Source organism: Rhinopithecus roxellana, chromosome 12, assembly GCF_007565055.1.
Source record: "Rhinopithecus roxellana isolate Shanxi Qingling chromosome 12, ASM756505v1, whole genome shotgun sequence".
Classification (NCBI taxonomy): Eukaryota; Metazoa; Chordata; class Mammalia; order Primates; family Cercopithecidae; genus Rhinopithecus; species Rhinopithecus roxellana.
This window is the reverse complement of record NC_044560.1, coordinates 52,315,318-52,326,913: the sequence shown is the minus strand read 5'-3', so window position 1 is coordinate 52,326,913 and position 11,596 is coordinate 52,315,318.

The following is an 11,596-nucleotide window of genomic DNA, read 5'->3' as shown; positions in this document are numbered from 1 at the left end:
TGATCTCTGCAAGAGATCGGTCTGAAATAACCAAATGATGGTTTCAATTCTCCACTTCACTTATGTCTTAGGCGAGATCTTCCAAAAGCAGAGTCTGAAGCAGTGAGTTTATGTTCTTTCATTTTATTGGGAGTACAATCCCAAGGAAGAAGAGTTAAGGACAAAAACAGTGAAATAAGGAAGGAGGAAGAGTCAAGTGAGGATGTCATGTGTGAGTTGCTGCCAAGTGCTGTGCTCTTAAGAATCAGAATATACTGTATCTCAGGACTGCCCACTTAGTGGGGAAGACAGTAGAAAAGAGGAAGATGTTATCCATTAGCTGTGATCTATAATATCATAAGTTCACCTACTGGGCTTCCAGGTTGCCCATGTCTGGATGCCTGCCCCAGTAGTGTCTAAAAGGGGCTGCAAGGCAAAGGAAACCCTGAGATGTGAGGAGACAGGTGTAAGGAAGAGCCAGCAGAAAAGTTCTTTTAACTTAGGCCTTCAAAGGGACAAAGAACGTCTATGTCCAAAGAAGCATCTGATACAATTGACAACTAGGAATATGGCTTACCTGATTTGACTAAAGCCAACCAATACTTTAGAAACACAGACACAATGAAAATCAGCTCATCTGCTTCTAAAGTCATTAACAGTCGTCTCCTTATCTGACCGGTGAGCTGATCAGAGTTTTTAAAGATATTTTCTACATAGCAGGAGAATTTCAGATTTTATTTGGACAGACACACAGGAAACAATTTTGAAATTGTTATCTTAGGCCTGGCGCGGTGGCTCAAGCCTGTAATCCCAGCACTTTGGGAGGCCGAGACGGGTGGATCACGAGGTCAGGAGATAGAGACCATCCTGGCTAACACGGTGAAACCCCGTCTCTACTAAAAAGATACAAAAAACTAGCTGGGCGAGGTGGCGGGCGCCTGTAGTCCCAGCTACTCGGGAGGCTGAGGCAGGAGAATGGCGTAAACCCGGGAGGCGGAGCTTGCAGTGAGCTGAGATCCGGCCACTGCACTCCAGCTCGGGCGACAGAGCGAGACTCCGTCTCAAAAAAAAAAAAAAGAAAGAAAGAAATTATTATCTTAGCAGGCAGAAAAAGCTCATGGGTTCTGAATGGTTTTTTGTTTTTCTTTCTTTTTTTTTTTTCCTTTTTTTTTGACAGGGTCTTACTCTGCCACCAAAGCTGGTGTGCAGTGTTGCAATCCCAGCAGCTCACTGCAGCCTTGACTTCTTGGGCTCAAGCGATCCTCCTGCCTTGGCCTCCCAAGTAGCTGGGACATACAGGCACACAACACCACATCCAGTTATTTTTTTCCATTTTGTTATAGAGACAGCTGGTCTTGAAACCTGGGTTCAAGTGATCCTCCCATTTTAGCCTCCCAAAGTGCTGGCATTACAAGTGTGAACCACCACACCCAGCCTTCTTTTTGCTTTTAAATCAGAAAGCACTCCCTTTCTGCCATCTAGTCACTAGTTTATCTGCTCACTAGTTTATGAGGGGAAATCTGCAAGGAATTGCTTTATCTGTTTATCGATAACATCACTACCAACATTTTGTGGCAGGACAATTTCTAGTTAAGAGGGACTGCCCCAGGCATTGCAGGATACTTATGTCCCTGCCCTTCACTCCCCTTACACTCAGTCTCCTCATTAAATAGCAACAACCACCCACAGTCATTGTGAGGACTGAAAACACTCCTGCATGTTTTTAAGTGGGCCCCATGACCCCAACCACTGGGAGACACTGCAGGAGGGATTGACAGTTAGCCTCTACTTTACAGATGGGACACTAAGGCTTAGAAGCTCAGTAACAAGGTCACATTACAGATCAGCAGTAGAGCAGGAACTCACAAACATAACTTACTTTCTAATGCCCTTTTCCTCTCTACACAGGATCTTTAAGAAACACTAGGGACTGGCCACAGTAGCTCACACCTGTACTCCCAGCACTTTGGGAGGCTGAGGCAGGAGGATTGCTTGAGCTGGGTGTTTGAGACAAGCCTGGGTAACATAGGGAGAACTCGTCCCTATAACAAAATTTAAAAATTAACCAGGCATGGTGGTGCGTGCCTGTGGTCTCAGCTACTCAGGAGACTAAGGTGGGAGAATCGTTTGAGCTGGGGAGTTCGAGGCTGCAGTGAACTGTGATCGCATCATGGCATTCCAGCCTGGGTGTCAGAGTGAGACCCTGTCTCAAGAAAAAAAAAAAAAAAAGGAACTATAGCACTCTTAGTGGGTTTGTAATATGACACAATTTATACAGATTCTATTTTCACATAGCTTTATTTGATAAAGTGAGGTTCACTTGTTAGATCATCATAGTAACAAAGATAGGCTAAATAATGGATCAGAGAAAAGTCACAAAATACAAAAATCATTAAGGGATTAAAAAAAGAGATTGAGAAAGAGACTGCAGGAGGAAATTTTAAACAAACTAGGTTTATTCAGACTGAAAATTGGAATGAGGATTTGGGGATGGCCTTCTAGCACGTGAAGGATTTTCACACAGGGAATGGTATGTGTAAGTGACATACTGTATTAGTTTAAGATGCTTGCATTGGGATAATGTATGCTTACCAAGCACTTTCTTTTTAAATTTTTTCTATTTTTAAAATTTCTTTTTCCTGACCTATACCAGTTGGTTCACAACCAAGCACTTTCATATGCATTATCTTATTTAAATAATTTTATAACATCGAGTGGAGTTAAAAATGTAACTTTTATATGCATATTGTTATGTACACATGTAAAATAATAGGAAAAATACAAACATTACTGATAACGATAAGAGACAGGATTATTGAATACAAATATTTCCGGTGATCCAGGTTTTAATTATATAGAAGATGGGAGTCCATATAGGTACATTCCCTATCACCTAACATCTAGGTAATATAGGGAATTGCTTAATTTCATTGAAGGTATGTATTATAAGATGTAGCTGAACAAATGAACAAAACATCAATCAAAGTGAAATCAAATTTAGGCCTGGCACAATGGCTCATGCCTGTAATCCCAGCACTTTAGGAGGTCAAGGAGAACAGATTGCTTGGGCTCAGGACTTCAAGACCAGTTTGGGAAACATGGTGAAACCCCACTTCTACAAAAATACAAAAAAAATTAGCCAGGCGTGATGGCATGCGCCTGTGGTCCCAGCTACTCAGGAGGCTGAGGCAGGAGGATCCCTCGAGCCCAGAAAGTAGAGATTGCAGTGAGCCAAGATTGTGCCACTGCACTCCAGGCTGGATGAGAGAGTGAGACCCTGTCTGGAAAAAGAAAAAGAAAAAAAAGTGAAATCAGTTTCAAAGAGTAAGTATATATGTATGACAAACTGCAAATTTTTAGAAAACAGTGAAGTTAGAACACAGGATTATAGGGAATGCATGAAGCACAAGGAAAAGATGGGGCAAAGAGGATGAAATCAGAGAAATGTCTGGAAAAAGAGAATTTTGAGAACAAAACTATGTACAAGCTGCAAGCCTCTAATTCATTATTCATGAGGAATTGTCCATTTCATTACCTATACATGTTAGCTTACATAACCAGAAATTGGTACATGATATAAGACATGAGAAGGATTGACTTTGTAATGAATATTATTCATATTCATTCAATGTAGTACTTAACGTTATCTAATCAATTTTTAAATTAAAGGTATCTACTGTGATGGTGCCACTATACCTTCCCCTATGAGATTGTTCATGCAACAAATAGAGTACCTGTCATGTGCCTGCACTATTTCAGGCACTGGGAATACAGTAGAGAACAAAATAAATATATTCTTGTCTTCATGGATATTATTTTTTTGTATGTGTGTAGAGGAGTGGGAGAGGAGATAGACAAACAAAATAAAGATTTTAAAAAGTGCAGCATGTAGGTGGTTATAAGTATTAGTAAACACTAGCTATGAAATATCACATACTAGAAAATAAAGCAGGAATGGACTATAGGGATTGTTGTGACATTAATGAAAAAGTAGTATTTGTTGCTCTGGATAAAACATGAGGTGAGGCCAGGCATGGTGGCTCACACCTGTAATCCCAGCACTTTGGGAGGCCAAGGCGGGCGGATCACTTGAGGTCAGGAATTTGCCACCTACATGGTGAAACCCTGTCTGTACTAAAAATACAAAAATTAGCCAGGCATGGTGGTGGTTGCCTGTAATCCCAGCTACTCAAGAGGCTGACACAGGAGAATCACTTGAACCCAGAAGATGGAGGTCGCAGTGAGCCGAGATTGTACCACTGCACTCCATCCTGGGTGACAGAGCGAGACTCCATCTCAAAAAAAAAAAAAAAAAAAAAAAAAAAAAAAATCAGGTGAAAAGAGCAGAACTGAAAACTACGTATAAGTCCCTTTTCATTTTTTATGTAGAAATATTTTTAATGCAATATGCATAGAAAAGAGAATTAAAGAAAATATATCTGTTATGGTTTGGCTGTGTCCCTACCCAAATCTCATCTGCAATTGTAATTCCCATGTGTCGAGGCAGGTAATTGGGTCATGGGGACAGTTTCCCCCATGCTGTTCTCATGATAATGAGGGTTTTCTCATGAGACTCATGAGATCTCATTGTTTCATAAGTGTCTGGCAGTTTCCCCTGCACGCTCTCTGTCTCTCCTGCCACCATGTAAAATGTGCCTTGCTTCTTCTTTGCCTCCCGCCATGATTGTAAGTTTCCTGAGGCCTCCCCAGTCATGCTGAACTGTGAGTCAATTATACCTTTTTCTTTCATAAATTACTCAGTCTCGGGTAGTATCTTTATAGCAGTGTGAAAACATACTATTACAAATCTAAACATTAAAGTTATTATCTTTTCTGGATGATGAAACTAGGAGTGGTTTTTAAAAATGTTTTGCTTTACACTTTGCTATTTGTATTAGTTTTGCTATTATTAGTATGTGTTACTTTTATAAATCAGAAACAATAATATTTTTTAGTTACTTTTCTAAATACATGTTCTGTATCTCCACTAAATGGAGTGATTTGAGGTCCAACATAATATATTTGTCTTAGATGTATGAAAGAATCATTTTCTAGACTGATAAAACTTTCCCAAAATGCCCTATGGTATCTCTCTTCATCATTACATTTCTTTCTATTAAAATGTGATTAGTTTTGAGGTTCTGGATCAAATCCCCTGATTTCTCTTCTCTCATTCACTTACTACTTAAACTACTCATAAAACAGTTATCAGTAATTTTCTTGTACTTAATAGCCTCCTCTTGAGAGGCAGTGAGGCATGGTGATTAAGAACACACGTTTCAGAGACAGGTGCCTAGGTTTGAATTCTACCTTGCCACTCACTATTTGTGTGATTTTGGTCAAGTTAACTTTCTGTGCTTCTGTTTCCCCACTCAGAAAACATGATGCCTACAATTCCTGTCTCAGGCATTATTTTAAGGATATGTGAGTTCATCCATTTATAGTGCCCAGAACAGTCACTGGTATATATCAAATGTTAGTCATTATTATTCTAAATATAATTTTCTAGAAGGCAGGGACATCATTTGTTTTTTCTCTATATTCTTAGCTACAACTAAACACAGTGAGAGAAAATGTATCCTTTCAATTTATACCTCTAGGACCCAACATATGAAGGGACCAATGATATTTGAGGTGGGGGAGAGAACAAAATGTCAAGCAGTTTTATAGGTTATCTTTGTAATTCACTTTCCATCATTCTTTGAAGTAGATAGGAGATATAAAAGTTGAGGTTCTGAGAATTTAAACATCTTGCCCAAGATGAAATGCAAATTAAATTCATGTCTGTTTGACTGCTTTCATTGTATTACATGTTGGAAATAAACAGGAATAAATGGATGAGTAAATCTGAGAAAGATCTGGAATTGTCTTTGGAGCTCCTTCTGTGTTTATTTACCACTGTATTCCCAGAACTTAGCACAGTGCCTACTTCACAGGAAGAGCTCGATAAATATTTATTGCTAAATGACTGAATAAATAAAGACACAGAAGGACAAAGGAACAAATCAAAGAATGAATGGGCAAAAATGACTTCTTAAAAGTGTATTTTCAGCCTTAATATTCAGTCTCATACATTCAGTCTATGATGAATTTATGACAAATGCTTCCATTCAGCACCTAGAGAAAGCAGAGGAAGTAATTCATACTTACTTGCTGTAAGTGTAAAATCAGACCAACTGGTTCACAATCACCTGTGGTTTTATTTTTATAAAATGAAGAAGTAATAAGCTTCCAGCTGTGCAATCATAAGTTTCATTTGTTTGACTGTGGATTCACTTGGAATTGGCAAAGGAATTCAAATAAATTTGTGTATTGCATCCCAAACATGTTCTTTTCTTTTTAATTCAGGGAACTTTAGGGAAACATTTTTTTTTTGTTTTTTTTGAGACGGAGTCTAGCTCTGTCGCCCAGGCTCCTGGAGTGCAGTGGCGCGATCTCGGCTCACTGCAAGCTCCGCCTCCCGGGTTTACACCATTCTCCTGCCTCAGCCTTCCCAGTAGCTGGGACTACAGGCGCCTGCCTCGTCGCCCGGCTCGTTTTTTGTTATTTTTTAGTAGAGACGGGGTTTCACCGTGTAGACCAGGATGGTCTCGATCTCCTGACCTCGTGATCCACCCGTCTCGGCCTCCCAAAGTGCTGGGATTACAGGCTTGAGCCACCGCGCCCGGCCGGGAAACATTTTTTTGTTTGCATTTTAGATGATTGTATCCTGACTCACTCTCCCTCAAATATTCAGTCTCAAGCTGGTAAAAGTCTACAGGGACTCCTGGAGGAATTATTAGAGATGCTTCCTTGATGCAGATTAGTCCCCAACTTCCTCTTAGTACATGTATGGGAGAAACATCTAAGTTTAAAATAAAATGGATTTGTTTATAATAAGATGTCAACATGATAAAAACACATTAATACATCTGCAGGGTACAATGAAAAACTGTTGCAAAAAATCAGTTGCAAAAATACTTCTCATTTAGATCACAAATACCAGATACTTGAGGAATGAGTTAATATATGTCTTTGTGAAAAGAAGTTTGTATCCCACTGGTGCTTATAAAACATTTCTCAATTTGTAAAAGTAAAGCTTTCTTTCATGAATTTAGAGTATATAAAACTATTCACTCTGGGAATGGCATAACATCATTCTGGTTTATACAGTTACATGTTTTCTGCCCTCATACATACAGATCTTTAACATTATAATTAATTTTAGAACAGGCTACTTTGAGATAGCCAACTGCCTACAATATTGCAAACATGGTGTAGTGAGAATAGCAGAAATATATGCAGGATAAATGTTAGTCATAGATGCTTTTAAAGTTTTGGGATCCATTACTCATGTACAATATTGAACAAGAAATCTTTCTCAGTTTTTGAACCAGAATCTTGCTACAAATGAGGGAAATTTCTCATGTTTATTATTCTTGTTCTTTTTATTATCGCACATATCTGTGGTGTATAGTTATGTAACATTGTAGTCATACAATACTTATTTGTTTTATTTTTTGTGGTCACCGGTACATAGAGAAAACTGTCTGAAGCCTTTACTAAGCCTTAAGTTATATTTTACTAGGGTAAAACAGATTTTCTGTCCCATCTAAGTTATTTGGGTTGAATTAGAATGATGGCAATAGACTTTATTATAAAAACAACTCACTGTCCTTTTAAATTTTATAATATAAGAAGAATCATGACAGATCCACAGCTATTAATTACCCAAATATATAGACACATAGACGTACCTATAGGTTACTGTCTGGCTCCTAAATATTTGCATTTTATGCATATACTCTGGTACTAAATGGTGAAAAGGTAGCTGCGTTAAGGATGATACAATTGTAGCATATTCCATGATCTGTGTATAACATTAGCATCTTTTTGTTTTGAAAGTAAACTCAAGTATCCTGCCTTTTGTTTATGTTGCTTATGGCTTTTCACACAAGTGTACTTATAAAGTCAACTCTTGTATTAGTCAATGTTTGCTACAGTAACAAACAACCCCAAGATGTCAGTGGCTTATAATAATAAAGATTTATTTCATGCTTACAGGCGTTTGCATTGGCTACAGCTTTGCTGGACTATACGTGTTTTTGCAGTCCTGGACTGTTTGAGGAAAGCGCTTCTTTTGGCAGAGATCAGAAGCTCAAGAGACCAGGTCATTTTATGCAGGCACATTTAAAAAGCTCTGTAAGAATGTGGTAAATTACATCTGTTGACATTCCATTGGCTAAAGAAAGTCACAAGGCCAAGCCTCTTGTTGATGTAGTGACATATATTCTTCCCATGGGGTGGGCGAGGATATAGGAGAGTAAATATTAGTTGAAAAATAACACAATTTACTATGACTACAGATTAAAAAGCTAAATCATATGCCTGAGTTACAAAAAAAGTTAAATACTAAAATGGCATGGTAAATTTAAGGAAATTTTAAATACTTCTTTGGACAACACCTTGCAAAGAACATGATTGCTTGGGAGCCATAGTGGAAATATAGAGAAAGAAATCTAATACATTATTTAAACATAAGATAGCATAAAGCAAAAGAGTATTTATGCCTCTTCCAGGCTTCCTTCACACCTTGTGCTTACCTCTATCATTTTACTTGTCAATATGCTTTCTGGTTTTTCATTTCTGAAGACAAAAATAAAGCTTTTTTTTTTTTTTTTTTTTTTTTTTTTTTTTTTTTTTTTTTTAAATCTTCATATACCCAAGGCCAAGTAAAATCCTTAGCACAGAGTGGGCACTCAATGAATGTTTGTTGAATGACTAAATGAATGCATGCATACATAATCCAGAATATATTGTTCTTACTATTCCTTTTTCAGTGCTGAAATTATTTATATTATATGACATGGGAGAACTAACATACTGTCTTGGTTTTTTCCTCCTCATTTTCTTTTTCTACCTGAGACTTTTCATTTTTCCTTCCCTCAGTGAGATTATTTGATTTTTAAAGAAACAATGTTGAACATTCTCTGTTATATAGTGAAGTACTTTCCTGCTAAGCTGTGTGTGTGTGTGTGTATAACAGAGAGATCTGTGCAAACAATTCTTATGTATTTGGGAAATATCACTGTGGTACTCACTGTTCATTTACTATACTACTGATGAAAATCAGTTCTTGAATCAGTTCTTTCTACATTTATTTCTTTTGTGATTTGCTTACTGGGAAAATCTTCAGAGATTGACATCCTGTAGTTATGAGACTGTCAGGAGGATCGTTACTATATTAACACTGTTAAAAACATTTCAAATAGGTTGTATAATGCAGTGCCTTCACAGCAAATAGCAGACAACAATAGAAACGAATGAAAAAGCTTATGATAATTCAAAAAAATAAAATGGAAATAGTAGAATGCAAACTGTTTTCTATTACCATTCAACGCATATAATAAACATATTCAATTTCTATAAAATTATTGCTAAACTCACTGGACTCAGTTGCATATTTTTTATGATTTAAACTTCACACTGAAGTCATGAAGTACTTTAAGATGAAGTTCATACAAAATCGCGTCTTTGCAAGTCATCCAGAAATAGTATAGAGATATCATCTCTGCAATTCCCCTTGCTCCTCCAAACCAAGATTTTACAATTCTGTAGTTATAGATAGACTAAGCATGTATCAAAAGTAGAAAATATTGGCCAGGCGCGGTGGCTCACGCCTGTAATCCCAGCACTCTGGGAGGCCCAGGCGGGTGGATCAAGAGATCAGGAAATCGAGACCATCCCTGTTAACACGGTGAAACCCGTCTCTACCAAAAATACAAAAAAAAAAAAAAAAAAAAAAAAAAAATTAGCTGGGCGTGGTGACGGGCGCCTGTAGTCCCAGCTATTCGGGAGGCTGAGGCAGGAGAACGGCGTGAACTCGGGAGGCGGAGTTTGCAGTGAGCGGAGATCCCCCCACCGCACTCCAGCCTGGAGCGAGACTCCGCCTCAAAAAAAAAAAAAAAGTAGAAAATATTATTTTAATGTGGCTATACAAAAGGAAAAGATATCTTGAAACTTAATTGTTCATGACAAAACTTTTGAGGACTCAAATGGATATGATTTCTTAGTCAAGTATTTGTTTAAGTGATGTTGGTTTTTTTTCCTTATAGGCCAAAATGGAATAACAGTATAGAGAATAGATGAATTATCCAAAAATTGACCAAAAAAAGCTATCTTGTTTCATGAAATATCAGATTTGTAATGAATATTCAGAAAATTTAAATTTAGGATCTAAGGCATATTATGGAAGAAATAGTAAAATGATTAAAAATAGTTAACATTGAATTCTCAAAATTTTTGTTTAGTGCAGAAAAGTACTTGGAATATAGTAAGATCAAGTTCTTTTTATCTGATTATTGCATCTAGTTGAAGGATTCCATCAGATACAATCTAGGCTAAGACTCGTAACACAAATAATGTAGAGCTCCCAACAGCAAAGGAGTGAGAACATGCAAATTCCTGTAGGGATTTATTTTTAATTTATATTTGAAAAATGTTCCTAACAGATGGGAAAGAGTAAGGGACTATTCATAAAACTTTTGGCCTTTTTCCACGAAAATGCTCCATTTATTGAACAGGAAATAAGGTATAGAATATGCTTTTTAACTAGGAATTCATTTCCCCAATTCATAGTGTTATTCATTCCCTCTACAACCAATCTACACATCTCTTCATCTGATACCTCTTAATAGATTTGTCTTTAAATAGAGTCCAAGAATAAGTGTTTATGGCACCCTCTTTCAAGAAAGAGGAAAGAGCAATCTCTTTTCAATGTCAATAAATGGTAGGTGATGACCAGGTTAAGGATATTACTTGTTGTAACCAAGAAACTTGCCAGAGTGGTATGTTCCTGGTTTATCTGATATTATGCCAACTTCAGGTGAAAGCCTGGAGTTTGCTAGGGTGAGTCCAAATTTCACAGAATGAGTTTTGGACTGATGGAGATGATCAAGAAGTTGTTGAGCTTTTCAGACATTGAATAAAGTAGGAATGGAAAACAGGGCTAAGTATCAAGAATGCAGACTAGACTTAACCAGTAAACTAAGAGGCAAAGTAAGAGGCAAGTGATAAGAATTAACAACGGGTGTCTATACAACCAATGCTGAGAGACTTTCCAGCAATAATTCAGAATGGAAGCTGAATCTGGATTCAAGGAACATAGTCCAATGTTGGGACTCAGAAATATGACATTTGTTAAAGACAGTTTTAATCAGTTCAGTCTCAAAGAAAAAATTTCCTCCTTGTCTTCCAGGTTGTTTTCATTAAGAAATTACCACATGACTTAGCTTTTGCCCTGTGGGTATCATAAAGATACCATTAGATTTTAGAATGGGGTAGTAGAGAAAAGGGCAGAAAGGTTGTATAATCACACTCTTTTTTATAAATCTATGACTGCAAGTGTATTGTAATAGTCAATGAAAATAGGTAGCAAAAATCCAGTTAACTTCTTTCTTATATAATCAAAGAGAGCTTGGTGAAAGGAATATAATGAGGTGCCATTTAAATTCATGAATTAAAAAGTAAGTAATTTGTTTTTAAATTATTTCATGGGTACAAGTCTTCTCCTTGAGAAGGTAAAAGCCTTGAGGGTGTTGTTCATGGGATAATTCTTTTGTATCTAGCATGTTAGACA